Source organism: Camellia sinensis, chromosome 13, assembly GCF_055761805.1.
Source record: "Camellia sinensis isolate YWXY chromosome 13, ASM5576180v1, whole genome shotgun sequence".
NCBI classification, from domain to species: domain Eukaryota; kingdom Viridiplantae; phylum Streptophyta; class Magnoliopsida; order Ericales; family Theaceae; genus Camellia; species Camellia sinensis.
The window spans coordinates 16,731,351-16,747,307 of record NC_138973.1 but is presented as its reverse complement, the minus strand read 5'-3'; positions in this window follow the sequence as shown (position 1 = coordinate 16,747,307).

Below are 15,957 nucleotides of genomic sequence, written 5' to 3'. Positions count from 1 at the left end.
GTGGCTGGAAAAGAGATGGCAGAGGTAGAATGGCAACGGGGCGGGGCGGGGTGGGCCGGGGATGCCACTTCCCGTCCCCAATCCCCGATGACAAAAAACTCCCCGGCCCCGGCCCCGATCCCCGACGGGGAACCCATCTCCTCCACCATCCCCGCCCCCTAACGGGGATCGGGTTTCCCCGACCCCGAAAAATCTCCGCCAGATCTGTTCTAACACACACAAGAACAACAATAAAAAAATGTAAGAGGGAGGGAGGGAGGGAGGTGAGAGACGTGGTTCTCAATTCTAAACAACAGATTCAAAAACCAGTTAAAAAAAAAAGAAAAAAGAAAAAAGAAAAAACAAATTCAAAAACAGATCTACCACAAATTTGTTCATCAACAGACGCAATTCCCAATTCTCAATAACAGATCTACAACAAATTTGTTCATCAACAATAATCATCAAAAAAATGTAATCTATATATGAACAACACTCGATCAACAACTTTAAAAAAAAAAAAAAAAAAAAATTTGTTCATCAACAACAGATTTGTTGATTATACACACACACACACACATATATATATAGAGAGAGTTGTTCAGATCCGTGGCTTGACGGTTCACGGACCACGATCTGTTAAATCGGTGGCTTGACGGTTTAGATCGGTGGGTTCAGCTTGGTGGTTTCGCGTCGGTGGCTTCATGATTCAGATCGGTGGCTTCATGGTGGTGGATCTGGATGATGATGACGATGATGAGAGCGAGTGAGGGAGAGGGAGAGAGAGAGTAAAAGTAAGAGAAAGACGGAGGGAGATGAGAGACGCAGTGACTCTGAGAGTGAGTGAGGCAAAGGGAGAGAGAGAGTAAGAGGGACGGAGATGAGAGACCCAGTGAGTGTGAGTGAGAGGAGGTTTGGTGAAATCCGAGTGAGTGAGGGAGGGAAAGGGAGAGAGAAAGTAAAGGAAGGGAAATGAGACGCACAGTGAGTGTTAGAGGAGGGTTGGGTTTATATATATAGGAGGGGTAAAATGGTAATTTTATTTCGGGGACTAACGGGGACGAGGACGGGGACGGGTCGGGGACGGGGCTGGGACACTTATCCCCGTCCCCGGCCCAAAATTGATCGGGAATTAATTTTTAAATACCATCCCCGTCCCATTGAGGATATTTTTCGGGAAAAAACCGCCTAATTCGGGGTCGGGGGATCAAGTCCCCGTCGGGCCGGGTTCAAATTGCCATCCCTAGGCAGAGGGGACATATAATGGTGTAACTTTGGTCTATTGGCCCAGCAGTCTACCTGAAGCCCGTCAGTAGTTTGGTGTAGCCCAGCCTAGACTCAAGCTTAGCCTGAGACCCTAAGCTTGAGTAGCTTGTTTTGAAATCTGACTTATCAACTCGCTCAAGGCCAACTTGAAGCCCAACCCACTTGGCCCCCCTAAGACTTGGTGTTATTTTTTGTGGAAAAAAAAATTACAAATTAAAAAAATGGTCAGGCCCAAATCGCCAGCCCGCTCGAGGCTAGAGTACCCCTTGAGGTTGGACCTGTGTTTAATTTTTTGGTCCGTAGACCGACTCAACTTTACCTGAATTTTGGCGAGAGTCCACGGTGTCTGACAGTGGGGTGGACCAGACCAAATTTACACTCCTAGGGATACGGCTTCAGATAGGCTTCATGGTGGTAGGAGTAGGGTAATGGCGGCCATGGTAACCGCCGTTGATAAGGTTGGGAGGGAAAAATGGTGTAAATTAAGAATTTGCTTGAGAACACAGTGGTAATTTGATAAAAAAAACATAATTGTAATTATAAAAAACTGGTGTGTGATGAAAAGAATTGTAGTGTTCAAATAAAAACTCTTTTAAAAATTAAAAATTTATCAATATGACTTATATATTCAAAAAAGCCACCACATTATTCTTGAATGAAACTCTATGTGAATATTCTAATAGGAGATTATGTTCCTTTTGGTCATTTGATATATATAATTTTATTTATTTATTTAATTATTTTTTACATTCGAGGTGATAATGAGTTTAGGGGTTTTTAATTAGACTAATTCTAATGAACTGTGTTTTTAACAAATAAATAAATGTTAATACAAGGTCAATAAATATAAGTTAGTTTCTCTGTTCAGATTTTTTTAATTCTAATTGATTGATTAAAATGATAAATAATAAATAAATGTTAATACAAAGGTCAATGATATCAAGTGGTCCAATTAAAAAAATAATATCCAATTTTGGGGGCTATTTAGCATCGAGACCATGTCAAATGGTAAACATATGCTTACATTTGAACTTGGAAGCATCATGCACTCACATTTAATAATATATATATTTTTTTTTAAAAACAATATTTATAAGGAAAAAATGTAGAATCTTGCCATCTCACCTAGAATTCCAATTTTATCGGCGGGTCCTTAAATCAATTGTAGTCTTCCATTACCTATCGTAGTTGGCATGTTATAAAAAAAAAATAAAAAAGTCAAAAAATTATTAAAAAAAATAAAAAGAGTTATCTTTATTCACAAATTAAAAATAAAAAAAATTAATTTACACAAAAACAATACAATCCAACTTTACACATGTGATGGTACTGAAGTGATGGGGAAAATTACATACATACATTGTGGTACAAATTACAAATTAGATATATATATTCATTATGTTAGAGGGTGCTGTTGGGCCCATGGGGGCCCACCACGGGTTCCATTTTGATAATCCGAACCATCAATGTATAGAACTCGTCGAGTGCTATATGCCTATAAAAAATCATGGTGATCGGATATTGATAGCTATGTGATCAAATTAGATTTTTTTTAGCCATTTATTTTTCACCTTCCATTTTTTTCATACAAAACTATTTTGATCACATAACTATTGATATCCGATCAACGTGATGTTTTACAGCCATATAGTACTCAACGAGTTCTACACATTGATTGGTTCCATTTATCGAAACGGGACATGTGGTGGGCCCCAATGGGCTCAACAGTACCCGCGAAGCCTCATGCTATATATATGTTCTGTAGTTATCACCATTTGCAGGGCAATCCGTACTGTCCTTCAATCAGCACTGTCACTGAGTCTAGGACATAGGAGTAATAATGTAATTTTGTTAGTTTATACAATATTTTAATACACATTTTTACGTAAAAAGACAAAAAGTTATCCCAAACACATCTTTTTGGAGAAAATTACCAAAAAATCCTATTTCAGGTCTTCTATACCAATTAGTCTATGTTTTTTTATTTTTATTTTACTAAATCCTAAAGTTTACACTTTTAGACTCAGAGGTCCTATTTTCAGTTTTATTATATATATATATATATTTTTTTTTGACCATTTTACCGTTATATATAGCTTGTTGTTTGAATATCATACTTGGGAAGTTCGTAATCTGCGTTTGGATTCCAGATTCTTTGCAATTTCTGATTTCCCTTTGCCATTTGCGATTTGTGAAGCTTCAAATTGGCGCGATTTGCAATTTCTGAAGCTATAGATTGGGCGTGATTTTGCGATTATTGAAGCTCTAAATTTTGCGCGATTTCGATTTGCGATTATGTCTGGTTTTCAATCGATATTATGGAGAATGTTAGTTTTTGTTTGAGATTGTTATTGTGATTTGTTATGTTCTTCATTGTTCTTTGTCGTTTTTCATCGTTTATGACCAATTGATTACAATGATGTTTATGTCATGTGATTAGTGATTGATTTGTTATTGTGATAAAATCATTGTGTTCATGTGAAATTTTGAATGATGAAATTTTGTTGCATCAGCGTTTGAACAAGCTATTGTTAAGCATTTACAATGATGTTCATGATGAAATTTTGTTGCATCGGTATATGAATTTTATAATTAAAGTTTTATGTAAGTGTGTATACTGTGAGCTTAGAATTTGTTGTATGTGGTGTGTATGATGATAAACATAGGATTTATGATTGTTTGTTGAGGAGGTAGGGTTTTTTTATTTTATTTTTTATGATGTGAATATTTGAACTATTTAAAAAGTCATGATGCAATTTGAACAAGCTGTTGTTGAGCATTTAGTGAATTGGAAGTTCACATTATCAGTATATGAGTTGTACAATTGAAATTGTATGTATGAGTGCATGTTGTGGGCTTAGAATTTGTTGTATGTAGTAAGTATGATGATAAATGTAGGGTTTATGATTATTTGTTGAGGAGGTAGAGTTTTTTTTGTATGATGTGAATATTTGAACTATTTAAAAATCCTGATACATTTCACTGTGTTAGTAAATCTTCACACATATGAATGTGATTCAATATTCAAATTATTTTATGTACTATTGATGATTTTGCAGTGTGATACGAGACAAATGGATTTTTTCATGTTATTGCTGTGCTGCTATGGGTAAAACATGTTTGTGATAAATGTGGTACAATCATTTTCTTTTGACCAGTTAGTGAAATGTGTGTGTAACAAATGGTGTGATTTGTTTGTTGATTCAATCACTATGTTTTACCAACTGCCGGGGTATAAGAATTGTCATTTGGATAACAATGAGGAATTGCAAAACATGTTATTACTTGGTAAATCAATTGGAGTTGAACAAATTGATGTTGTTGTTGAGCAAAAATTAGGCATCGATAGGCTTAGTAGTTTAGTAAATCCATGCATTGAACATGAGGATCAAACAAATTTGCTTTGTAGATATTGTGCACACATTGAGAAGGTTCTTTTTTTGTCTTCAGTTTGGGCAAATGGTATTATGCATGTTGGTTAATGTTTTACAAGAGGAGTATTTAAGGTTTTATGCAAATATGCAATGTAATGTGGGTTTAAATTCAAATATTTGAAGAACGATTCAGAACGAATTGTTGTATGCTCACATAGAGATGATAGGGGATGTTTATGGTCTGTGCAGGGTAGGGCCCAAAGAGCAAACCAATTTTTCTACCTTAAGATTGAAGATACATAGTTGTGGTGTTGATGTTCGTACTTCAAAAAATCTGAAGTAGGGACAGACCACATAGTTGTGGCTCAGTTCTGATTTGGTGTCAAATGCTGTATATGAGCATGTTAGGGACAGACCACTAACGCCCCCGCTGATGTGGCATATACTTTCAATGCAAACTATGGACTTGATATCAGCTACCATGTAGCATGGTTAGGTGTTGAGAAAGCGAGAAAGGCTATGCATAGTGATTACTTAACATCGTTTGATCAACTGAGATGGTACGATGATGCTTTTAAGCGTTATAATCTGGGAAGTCATATCACTATTGGCTATGATTTTAAGATTAGTCAATTTAAAAGGTTTTATGTAGCATTCGCTACGTGAATCAATGGCTTCAAATATCGTCGGCCTTTGCTTTTTCTTGATGGAACATTTCTAAAAGGGAGATACAAAGGGCAGTTGCTTGCAATGACAGCTAAATACAGTAACCAAGATTTGTTTAGCTTTTTGATATGACGTTTTACATTTGTTTACTTTTTGTGTCTCTGTTGTGATTATTAACATTGGTTTTCTTTTTAGGATTATTTCCGGTAGCCTTTGCAACAGTTGATTCGGAGAGTGAATCGAATTGGTCATAGTTTTTATATGAACTGTCAAAAGTAATTGCTAATGATAGATGCATGATGTTTGTATCTGATCGTAACCTAGGGCTTCTGGAAGCAATGCCAAAGGCATTCCCATCAGCATATCATGGATGGTGTTTACAACACCTAAAGAATAATTTTAGGGACAAGTTGAAGGGTATGGAGAATGGTTTCAAGGAACACTTAATAGGGAAGTTGGATGATGGTGCATATGAGCCTATTGGGATGGATTTTCATGCATTACTAGAAGAGTTGAAGAGTGAGGGGAAGCAACGAGCATATAACTTCTTGTCAGGATTAGAACCTGAACATTGGGCAAATGCTTACTTTAAGTAAAGTGTGTACAATTATGTATTTCATGGAATATAATGATGGTTATATATACATCGTTTATATTTTTGTGTTGTTATAATAATGTGAAATGTCACATACAGTATTAAAATGTGACAATTTTTGCTGTCATGTGTTAGGGGACAACGATATGGTGAAATGACATTCAATGCTGTTGAGACTAACTTCTAGGATTCATTCAATACTAGTAGGTCATGGAATGTGAGTAAAGCTAATGATGATGTGTTCAAGGTGCATTTGTTTCCATTAGTTACGATTGATATTGGAAGTCGTGTTTGTTTTTGCTACCAGTGGCAAGTAAATGGATTTCCTTGTGAACATGTTGTTGTGGCTATCCAAAGGAGTGCATATAATTTTAATGATTGTGTTAAAAAATATTTTCATGTAGAAAATTATCGGGAAACATATGCAGTGGCTATTTTTTCGATACCATATGTGGAGAAACTAGCTTTTTCCTCTAGCGATTTTATCATATTACCTCTAATTGTAAAACAGCCAGTTGGTAGGCTGAGAAAGAGTAGAATACCATCTCGAGAGGAAAAGTAAGTCAAATTAGGTGTGGTAGATGTGGAAAGATAGGCAGGCACAATCGGAAGTCGTGTAAAGAGCTAATACAGAGTATATTGGTTGATGTGTTGGTGAACACTGTGAATTTCATATTCAGTTTTGAACATTTATAATGCTTTTTTTTTGTTTTAGATAAGTAAAATACCATTGTGAATGTTACATACATTTGCATTGGATACACATTTTATTAGTTGATGCGTTGGTGTACTTGTTTTGTATTACGATACAATTTTTTAATAAGTAGAGATTCATCCATTATATGTAATTTGTCATTTTGTAGTTTTGTTTTGTTTTTTTTTTTTTTCATTTTGTTATTTATGAAATAGTTTGTTTTTCAGTTTTAGAAAAATAAAATGTTATCTTGTTACATATATACACAATATGTATTGTGTTGGACAATCTTCACTGTATTTGAAAAAATAAATTCTGTTTGTGTACTAAACAATAAACAGAATATAAAAGAAATAAAGGAAATGAGGGAGAATGTTTAATTACAAAAATCAAACTAGAAATAAAATTAAATAAATAAAAAAAATATTTTATTTTGTTACAAAAACAAAATCAAAATATGATTTAAATAATAAAACAGAAAATTAACAACTTACTTGATTAATTTCTTGAACAATATTTGATTAAGTCTAGTGTTTGACACTGTGTCCTTAAGACAAATTCGTCCTCTCCATGGTGCTAACAGAATGCGGACGTCTATCTCCCAGGATGAAATGATCAACAACGAATAAATGCAGCACTATAATTTATTTGCACAACGAACACACTAAGTGTATACACTCTTTCTCACAGAAATTTAATGCAGCAAAATGAAGAGATTATTTGCAGAGGAGAAGTACGAAAATTGTGAATGAATACATCAAATAAGGGCTGCCTATTTATAGATGTAGTGGTGGCTTTTTAATTTGAATTAAACAGGTACCAAACCTGTTTGAACAGGTGCAACATTGTTTCAACAAATAACCGAATCTGTTTGGTTTAATTGCACTGATTTAAATCTGTTTGAATTTAAATTCAAACAGGTATGGGTTTTCCTTGAATTAAACGGACAGATTTTGATTTCTATACAGAAGGTTCGGACAGATTTGAATTTAAACGGTCTGATTTTATTTTACCAAAAAATAAATTAAATTAAAATGTTTTTGGCCCAAAAAGATTAGTATTGGGCCGAACAAGCCCAATCCAACCTCACACCATGCACCCATGCCTAAGCCCAGCCCAGCCCAGCCTGCCCGACTGGACAGATGGCGGCGGCGGCGTGCGCATATATAGTGATTTTTGGGTCCAATGGATCTAGCCCAACTTGCCCATAACCTCTCACCTCCACAAACTTGGGGTGCCCATTGAGGCCCTCCCCAAGTTATAATTCTAAGTTATATAAACCCACAAAATTCTTCCCACCAAACCAATGTGGGACAAGTCTTAATTCAAACTTTAAGGAATTTCCACCAAAAACTCCATTGCCATAGAGCTCACTTTGGCTTCAATTTCCCATTCATCTGATAATGGTTTTGAGCAACCAAATATATCACGTGAATCACAACGTGGCATAGAACGCGTTACCACTTAGACCGGCGAAAATCGACGCATGGGTCCCACCTAAAAATTAGACCAAAGTTTAAGAAAAATTCTATTTTTCCAGAATTTTCAAAACCATTTCTAACAATCCCCCACATGAGCGAAATTTGATGAAAACGGAAATGCAACAATATGCAGAATTTGTCGAAAGAGTATAAATCGAAAATATCTTGCATCGGGATAGGTAGCTTTTGGCCTTAAACCTTTCCTAGTGATAACCTATCGGACTTACTAGCTAACCAATGGACGCGATGCCTTGAATTGTTCAGCTATTTGTGTAAGCCAAGACAATAGATGTCACACAAAATATCTTCTAACACATCGTGGTTCTCACTGTCGTGTTCATTTTGGTCTTGAACGCTCCTGGTTTTCATGAGTGCTTTTAGAGAATTTTCTCTCTTCATTCTCATAGAACTAGCCCCAGTTCGACAATCATATAAGTGATTCTTGTTGTGAGTATCTCCTTATGCTCATCTTGATTTTTATGCCTAAATCAAGATATAAGTAATCATTAAAAGCAAAGCTTATCCTGAGACTCCTGTATACAACACATGTTGTAGATATCACTCTCACCATAGGAATGGGTAGAGAAATTTAATCCCTTGGTGATTTCTGGCGAGCCACACATAACTTAGTTGTCCCTTTGAACTTAGTTCTTGGGATCTCCAGTTATATAAGTAGGGTTACCATTATGATGACTCTTACGTAATAGGCTTTAATCCCATCCCCTTCGATGAACTATATCTTTAGTTAAACATTTTGTTAACGAATCCATAATATTCTCTTTCGATTTTATATAATCTATTGAGATTATTCCATTTGAGAGCAATTGCCTTACGGCATTATGTCGACGACAAACATGTCGTGACTTACGATTATACATATGATTATGTGTTCTGCCTATTGCAGATTGACTATCACAATGAATGCAAATAACTGGCACATGTTTTGGCCACATTGGAATGTCTTCTAAGAAATGACGAAGACATTCTACTTTTTCTCTTACTTTGTCTAAAGCAATGAACTCAGATTCTATTGTGGATCGTGCGACGAATGTTTGTTTCGTGGATTTTCAAGAAACAGTAGTGCTTCCCAGAGTAAAGGCATATCCACTAGTGGATTTTGAATCTTTAGTTTCTGATATCCAATTGACATCACAATAACCTTTGAATACTACTAGATATCGAGTAAAGTTCAAACCATGATCACGGGTAAATCTTAGATATCTAAGAACCCGAATGATCGCTTTCTAATGGTCTTCTCCAAGGTTACTAGTGTACCTACTGAATTTACTGACAGCATAAGCTATATCAGGACGAATACAATTCATTAGGTACATTAGGCTTCCAATGATCTGGGAGTATTTTAACTGAGACACCGCATTACTTTTATTTTTCAATAAATAAGGACTAGTGTTTATAGGTGTTCTAGCTAAATTCATATCATCCTTGATAAATTTACCAAGAATTTTCTCAATATAATGTGATTGAGATAATGCATATCCATAAGATGTTTTAGTAATTTTCATTCCTAATATTACATCTGCGACCCCCATATCTTTCATATCAAATCTTCTATTCAACATTTGCTTAGTTGATTTGATCATATTTTGACTGCTTCCAATGATAAGCACGTCATCCACATAAACACAAAACTATGACATATCCTTGGTCAGTGTTTTTAACATAGACACACTTGTCACATTCGATTATCTTAAACCCATTAGTAAGCATAACATGATCAAATTTTCATGCCATTGCTTAGGTGCTTGTTTTAATCCATAAAGAGATTTTACAAGCCGACAAACTTTCTTTTCTTGCCTCGGTACTACAAAACCTTTGGGTTGTTCCATATAGATCTCTTCATTTAGATCACCGTTTAAGAAAGCTGTCTTAACATCCATTTGATGTATTTCTAAATTATACAATGCTGCTATGGCAATAAGCATGTGGATGGGTGTTATTCTTGTCACAGGAAAATATGTGTCAAAATAGTCCAGACCTTCATTTTGTTTATAACCTTTTACTACAAGTCTTGCTTTATACTTGTCTATTGAACCATCTGCTTTCATTTTTCTCTTGAATATCCACTAATATCCAAGAGGTTTAGAACCAAGTGGAAGATCCACCAATTTCCAAGTATGATTTTGCATAATTGATTCAATTTCATTATTAACAGCCTTTTTCCACAAAAGTGCTTCAGGATCTGTCATTGCTTCCTTAAAGCTTTGAGGTTCATTTGCTAACAGGTATGTTAGAAAATCTAGACCAAAGGATTTTAATGTTCTTGCTCTCTTACTTCGTCTTGGTTCATCATCAGTTAAATCCTGTTGGTCAAGACCATTACTATTGTCATTAGTCTCTTGACTTTGTGTACAATCATAAGTTCTTTTCTGTGAACTTAATTCCTGTCCTTTCTTGTAAGGAAAGACATGTTCAAAAAATACAGCATTCCTTGACTTTATAATAGTAGTTACATTTATATCAGGTATTTCTAATTTACAAGTCAGAAACCGATATGCACTACTATTATAAGCATAACCAATAAACACACAATCTACTATTTTTGGTTCAATCTTAGTTTTTTTAGGAACAGGAACTTCAACTTTTGCCAAACACCCCCACACTTTTAAGTATTTGTAGGAAGGTGGTCGACCTTTCCACAAATCATAAGGAATGCTATTAGTTTTGTTGTGGGGTATTCTGTTAAGAACATAATTAGCAGACAATATTGTTTCCCCCCACAAGTTCTGCGGTAAGCCTGAACTTAGTAACATGACATTCATCATTTCTTTAAGGGTTCTATTCTTCTTTTCAGCAATTCCATTTTGCTGTGGAGAATAGAGTGCTGTTGTTTGGTGAATAATGCCATGTTGTGCACAAAATTCATTTAATGGTGCATCATATTCACCACCCCTATCACTTCTAACCATTTTAATGGTTTTTTCAAGTTGATTTTCAACTTCTGTTTTGTAGCGTTTAAACATTTCTAAGGCTTCATCTTTGCTTCTAAGTAAGTATACATAACAATATCTTGTGCAATCATCGATAAATGTTATGAAATACTTTTTGCCTCCTCTAGTTTGAATAAATTTAAGATCACATACGTCAATATGAATTAATTCTAGAGGTTTGGTTTTTCTTTCAACCGATTTAAATGGAGCCTTAGTTAGTTTCGCTTTTACACAAATTTCACATTTGTGATTAGGATCAATTTCAAACTTTGGTATATAATCCAAACCAATTAATCTATGCAAAGCATCAAAATTCACATGTCCTAATCTACCATACCATAAATTCGACTCAAGAATATAAGCAAAACATGTGTTATTCTTATTAATAGCAACTTTTGGTACAACCGGCATTACATCCAATTTGAAGAGACAATCACTCATGTATCTCTTATCAACATACATACCACTCTTTGATAATACAAATTTATCAGACTCAAATACAAGCTTAAAACCATTTTTACTTAACAAAGAGCCAGAAACCAAATTCTTCCTGATGTCAGGTACATGCAATACGTTGTTGAGGGTAAGTTCTTTGCTTGATGTCATCTTCAAGATCGCCTTTCCTTGTCCAGCCACAGTAGAAGTAGAAGAATTTCCCATGAAAAGTTGTTCACCATTTGCAGCCTCATTATAAGTAGTGAACATCTTCTTGTCTGTACAAATATGACGAGTTACCCCAGTGTCAACCCATCATTCCTTGAGATTTTTAACCAAATTAGCCTCAGGCACCACAACAGAGAGGTTTATGTCATTTACCCCGTCAGAGATGTAATTTAATTCTGTCACATTAGCTTGATTGGTGGTCTTCTTGCTTGTAGTTCCGTGATCCTTCTTAGGGCGGCGGCAGTCAGAAGCTCGATGTCTAGTCTTGCCACAATTATAGCATTTTCTTTTGAACTTCTTGTTGCCATTGTTGTCGCCTTGTTTAGAACCATCTCCAGTAAACTTTCTCTTTTTGTTATGTGTTTTGTGAACTTGTTCAACCACATTAGCCTTGGACTCAATAGAATTTTTCCTATTCCTCTTTTCAACCTTTCGGTTATCTTCCTCAATTCTCAATCTTACAATCACCTCATCCATGGCCATCTCCTTGAGCTTATGTTTTAAATAATTTTTGAAATCTTTCCAAGCGGTGGTAACTTTTCCACTAAAGCAGTGACTTGGAAAGACTCGCTAAGAGACATATCTTTAGAATGAATATCATGCAAAATTATTTGAAAATTTTAAACTTGAGAAATTACGGTTTAGGAGTCTACCATAACGAAGTCCAGAAATTTACCGACAACAAATTTCTTGGTGCCGGCATCCTTTGTCTTGTATTTTTTCTCCAAAGAATCCCCATAATTCTTTTGCTGTTTTTAGAGGGCTATAAACATTATACAACATGTTATCAAGGCCATTGAGGATGTAGTTTCTGCACAGAAAATCTGAATGTTTCCAAGCACCTACAGCGGCAACAAGTTGCCGGTCACTTTTACCCTCTTTAAGTGCTGGAGCCTCTTCAAGGAGAAACTGGGCCAAATTTAGAGTTGTAAGATAGAACAACATTTTCTGCTGTCATCTCTTAAACTTAGTACCGTTAATTTTTTTCAGTTTTTCTCCATGATTTATCGAAACTTGAACATGGTTCTGGATATGGACCGAAGTCGTTGTAATGATCGGATTTGGAGTACTACTTTCAGGAGCCATTATATCTGATTACAAAAAGCAGAAAAAACCAAAACACAAATTAATTTTCTAGTTACTAAAACCAGAAAATAAATTATAATACAAAATAATTTTATTTTCCTTGTTACTAAAACTAGAAAAATAAAATACCATACTAATTTTCTGTAACACAAATTAATATTCTGCAATTGTTAATGACACCAGTATATTACTAGTAGTTGTCAAAAAAAATAAACAGTATATTACTACTATCTGTCAAACAGTATATTACTACTATTTGTTTTCCAACCAGAATATTACTTTGTGAAAACACAGAAAATTAAATACAATGAAGACACTAAAAAATATTCTATCTTAAGATTGTTGGACAATTTTCACTGTATTTGAAAAAATAAATTCTGTTTGTGTACTAAACAACAAACAGAATATAAAAGAAATAAAGGAAATGAGGGAGAATGTTTGATTACAAAAATCAAACTAGAAATAAAATTAAATAAATAAAAACAGATTTTATTTTGTTACAAAAACAAAATCAACATTTGATCTAAATAAATAAAACAGAAAATTAACAACTTACTTGATTAATTTCTTGAACAACATTCTGATCAAGTACAGTGTTGACACTGTGTCATTAAGACAGATTCATCCTCTCCACGGTGCTAACAGAATGTGGACGTCTATCTCCCAGGATAAAATGATTAACAACGAATAAATGCAGTACTACAATTTATTCGCACAATGGACACACTAAGTGTATACACTTTTTCTCACAGAAATTTAATGCAGCAAAATGCAGAGATTATTTGCAGAGGAGAGGTACGAAAATTGTGAATGAATACATCAAATGAGGGTTGCCTATTTATGGATGTAGTGGTGGCTTTTCAATTTGAATTAAACAGGTACCAAACCTGTTTGAACAGGTGCAACACTGTTTCAATAGATAACCGAATCTGTTTGGTTTAATTTGCACAGATTTAAATTTGTTTGAATTTAAATTCAAACAGGTATAGGTTTTTCTTGAATTAAACGGACAGATTTTGAAATTTGTACAGAAGGTTCGGACGGATTTGAATTTAAATGGTCTGATTTTATTTTACAAAAAAAAAAATTAAATTCAAATGTTTAAGCCCAACTCAACCTTACACCACGCACCCGCGCCGAAGCCCAGGCCTAGGCCTAGCCCGCCTGACCGACCAGATGGCGGCGGCGCGCGAGTGTGGTGATTTTTGGGTCTAATGGGTCTAGCCCAATTTGCCCATAACCTCTCCCTTCTACAAACTTAGGGTGCCCCTTGGGGCCCTCCCCAAGTTATAATTCCAAGCTATATAAACCTACAAAATTCTTTCCACCAAACCAATGTAGGACAAGCCTTAATTCAAACTTTAAGTAATTTCCATCAAAAACTCCATTTCCATGGAGCTCACTTTGGCTTTAATTTTCCATTCACCTGATAATGGTTTTGAGCAACCAAATATACCACGTGAATCACAACGTGGCATAGAACGCGTTACCACTTAGACCCGCGAAAATCGACGCATGGGTCCCACCTAAAAATTAGACCAAAATTTAAGAAAAATTCTGTTGTTTCAGAATTTTCAAAACCATTTCTAACGTGTTGATGGGTGTGGAATATGATATATGTTTTTGAACAGATTTGAGGTGTGGTAGATGTAAAAAGATGGGCAGCCACAATTTGTTTTAGATAAATAGCATACTATTGTGAGTGTTACATACATTGTAGAAAAGTTACATATATTCCCAATATGTGTTGGCAAGATGAGCATATGATATACATATGTGAACTTTCACATTCATATTAAAACTACATTTCTTGGTAGACAAAATATGTATAGCTATTCATATCAACGACTTTGTGGAATCATTGTTTACTAACTAATAATGCCCAAGTTCACATGTTAGTGACTGGTATATCATATACAAAAACATATTGTACTTAGACAAAACCTGATGTTAACATTGTGTCATCAATGCATCAAAAGAAAATGGTGGGATGTGAAAATATGAATTTTAGTTATCAGATGCATCTTCCTTGGTGTCAACAACAAAAATTGCATGATTTGTTCTTTCAGGAATGCTTCGACTAACACAGCTCTCATAGCAAACCAAGCTTCCTTGTCCAGCATAGGTTCAATCGGTTCATGATGGGCATGTTGCCTCATTATGTAGCAAAGTGCAACTCCACAATTAAGACTACAGGGAAAATAAAAAAAGAAAAAAAAATTCAATACATTCTTATGTTCACAATGGTTGTAGGTACTATGTCAATGAGAGTATTAATTGTAAATACTCACAATTTTGGATCTTGTGAGGACATGCAGCAACTGATTACAATGGCTTGACATAGTCTGAGGGTGCTAATGTATCTGTCATATCTGATGTTGAGAGTAATTTCTAAATATGTGATTTGATATATGTTTTCTATGATTGTGAATATGTGAATATGATTAGATGTGTAGAATAGATAATATTTTACCTGCATTGACGTGTAACTCAACATGTACATTTTTGCATATTATAGAATGAAATATTGAAATTACCACTATGCTTGCTTGAGCTAGGTGTATGTCTTCAAAACCATCTCTGGGCCTTATTGAATTGTAGTACTTCCACACTCTATTACCCATGTCGCTTACTACTATGGTCCAATGATACTTAAAGTGGAGTGAAAAGTTCAAATATTGGTACTAATTTGCATGCTTAATGTGAGGATCAATGAGTTTAGTTCGTAGTTCTACATTTTCATGTTTAATCATGCTCTGTAAACATTAACAACACATTGTGAGTAATGAGTTTTATAAATAAGGGATCAAACTTGTTTTTAATTCAAGATGAAAAAAATAAAATAACAAATTATACCAAATACAAGTTGTTGAAAAAGAATGATTTGTCAAATTGTTGTGAATCTGTCATCATTGATTCATGGTTGCTTCTTAAAATTTTCGCATATGCATCTATGACCTGTATATATTTAATGTTAATGTGATTATGATATGAATGTTAATATATATATATATAACCTTTAATGCACAATGTACAAAGCACCATACATTGTTTGTTATGGACTTGTCTTGTATTATTGACTCAAGATCTTCATAGAAAACATTAGTCCCCTTACTATTCCTCGCCAAACAGTTAACCTACATTTAGAATTTAGGTAAAATAAGACAAGGATGGTATGTAAAGATATAGAAGTCGTTTGAAATAT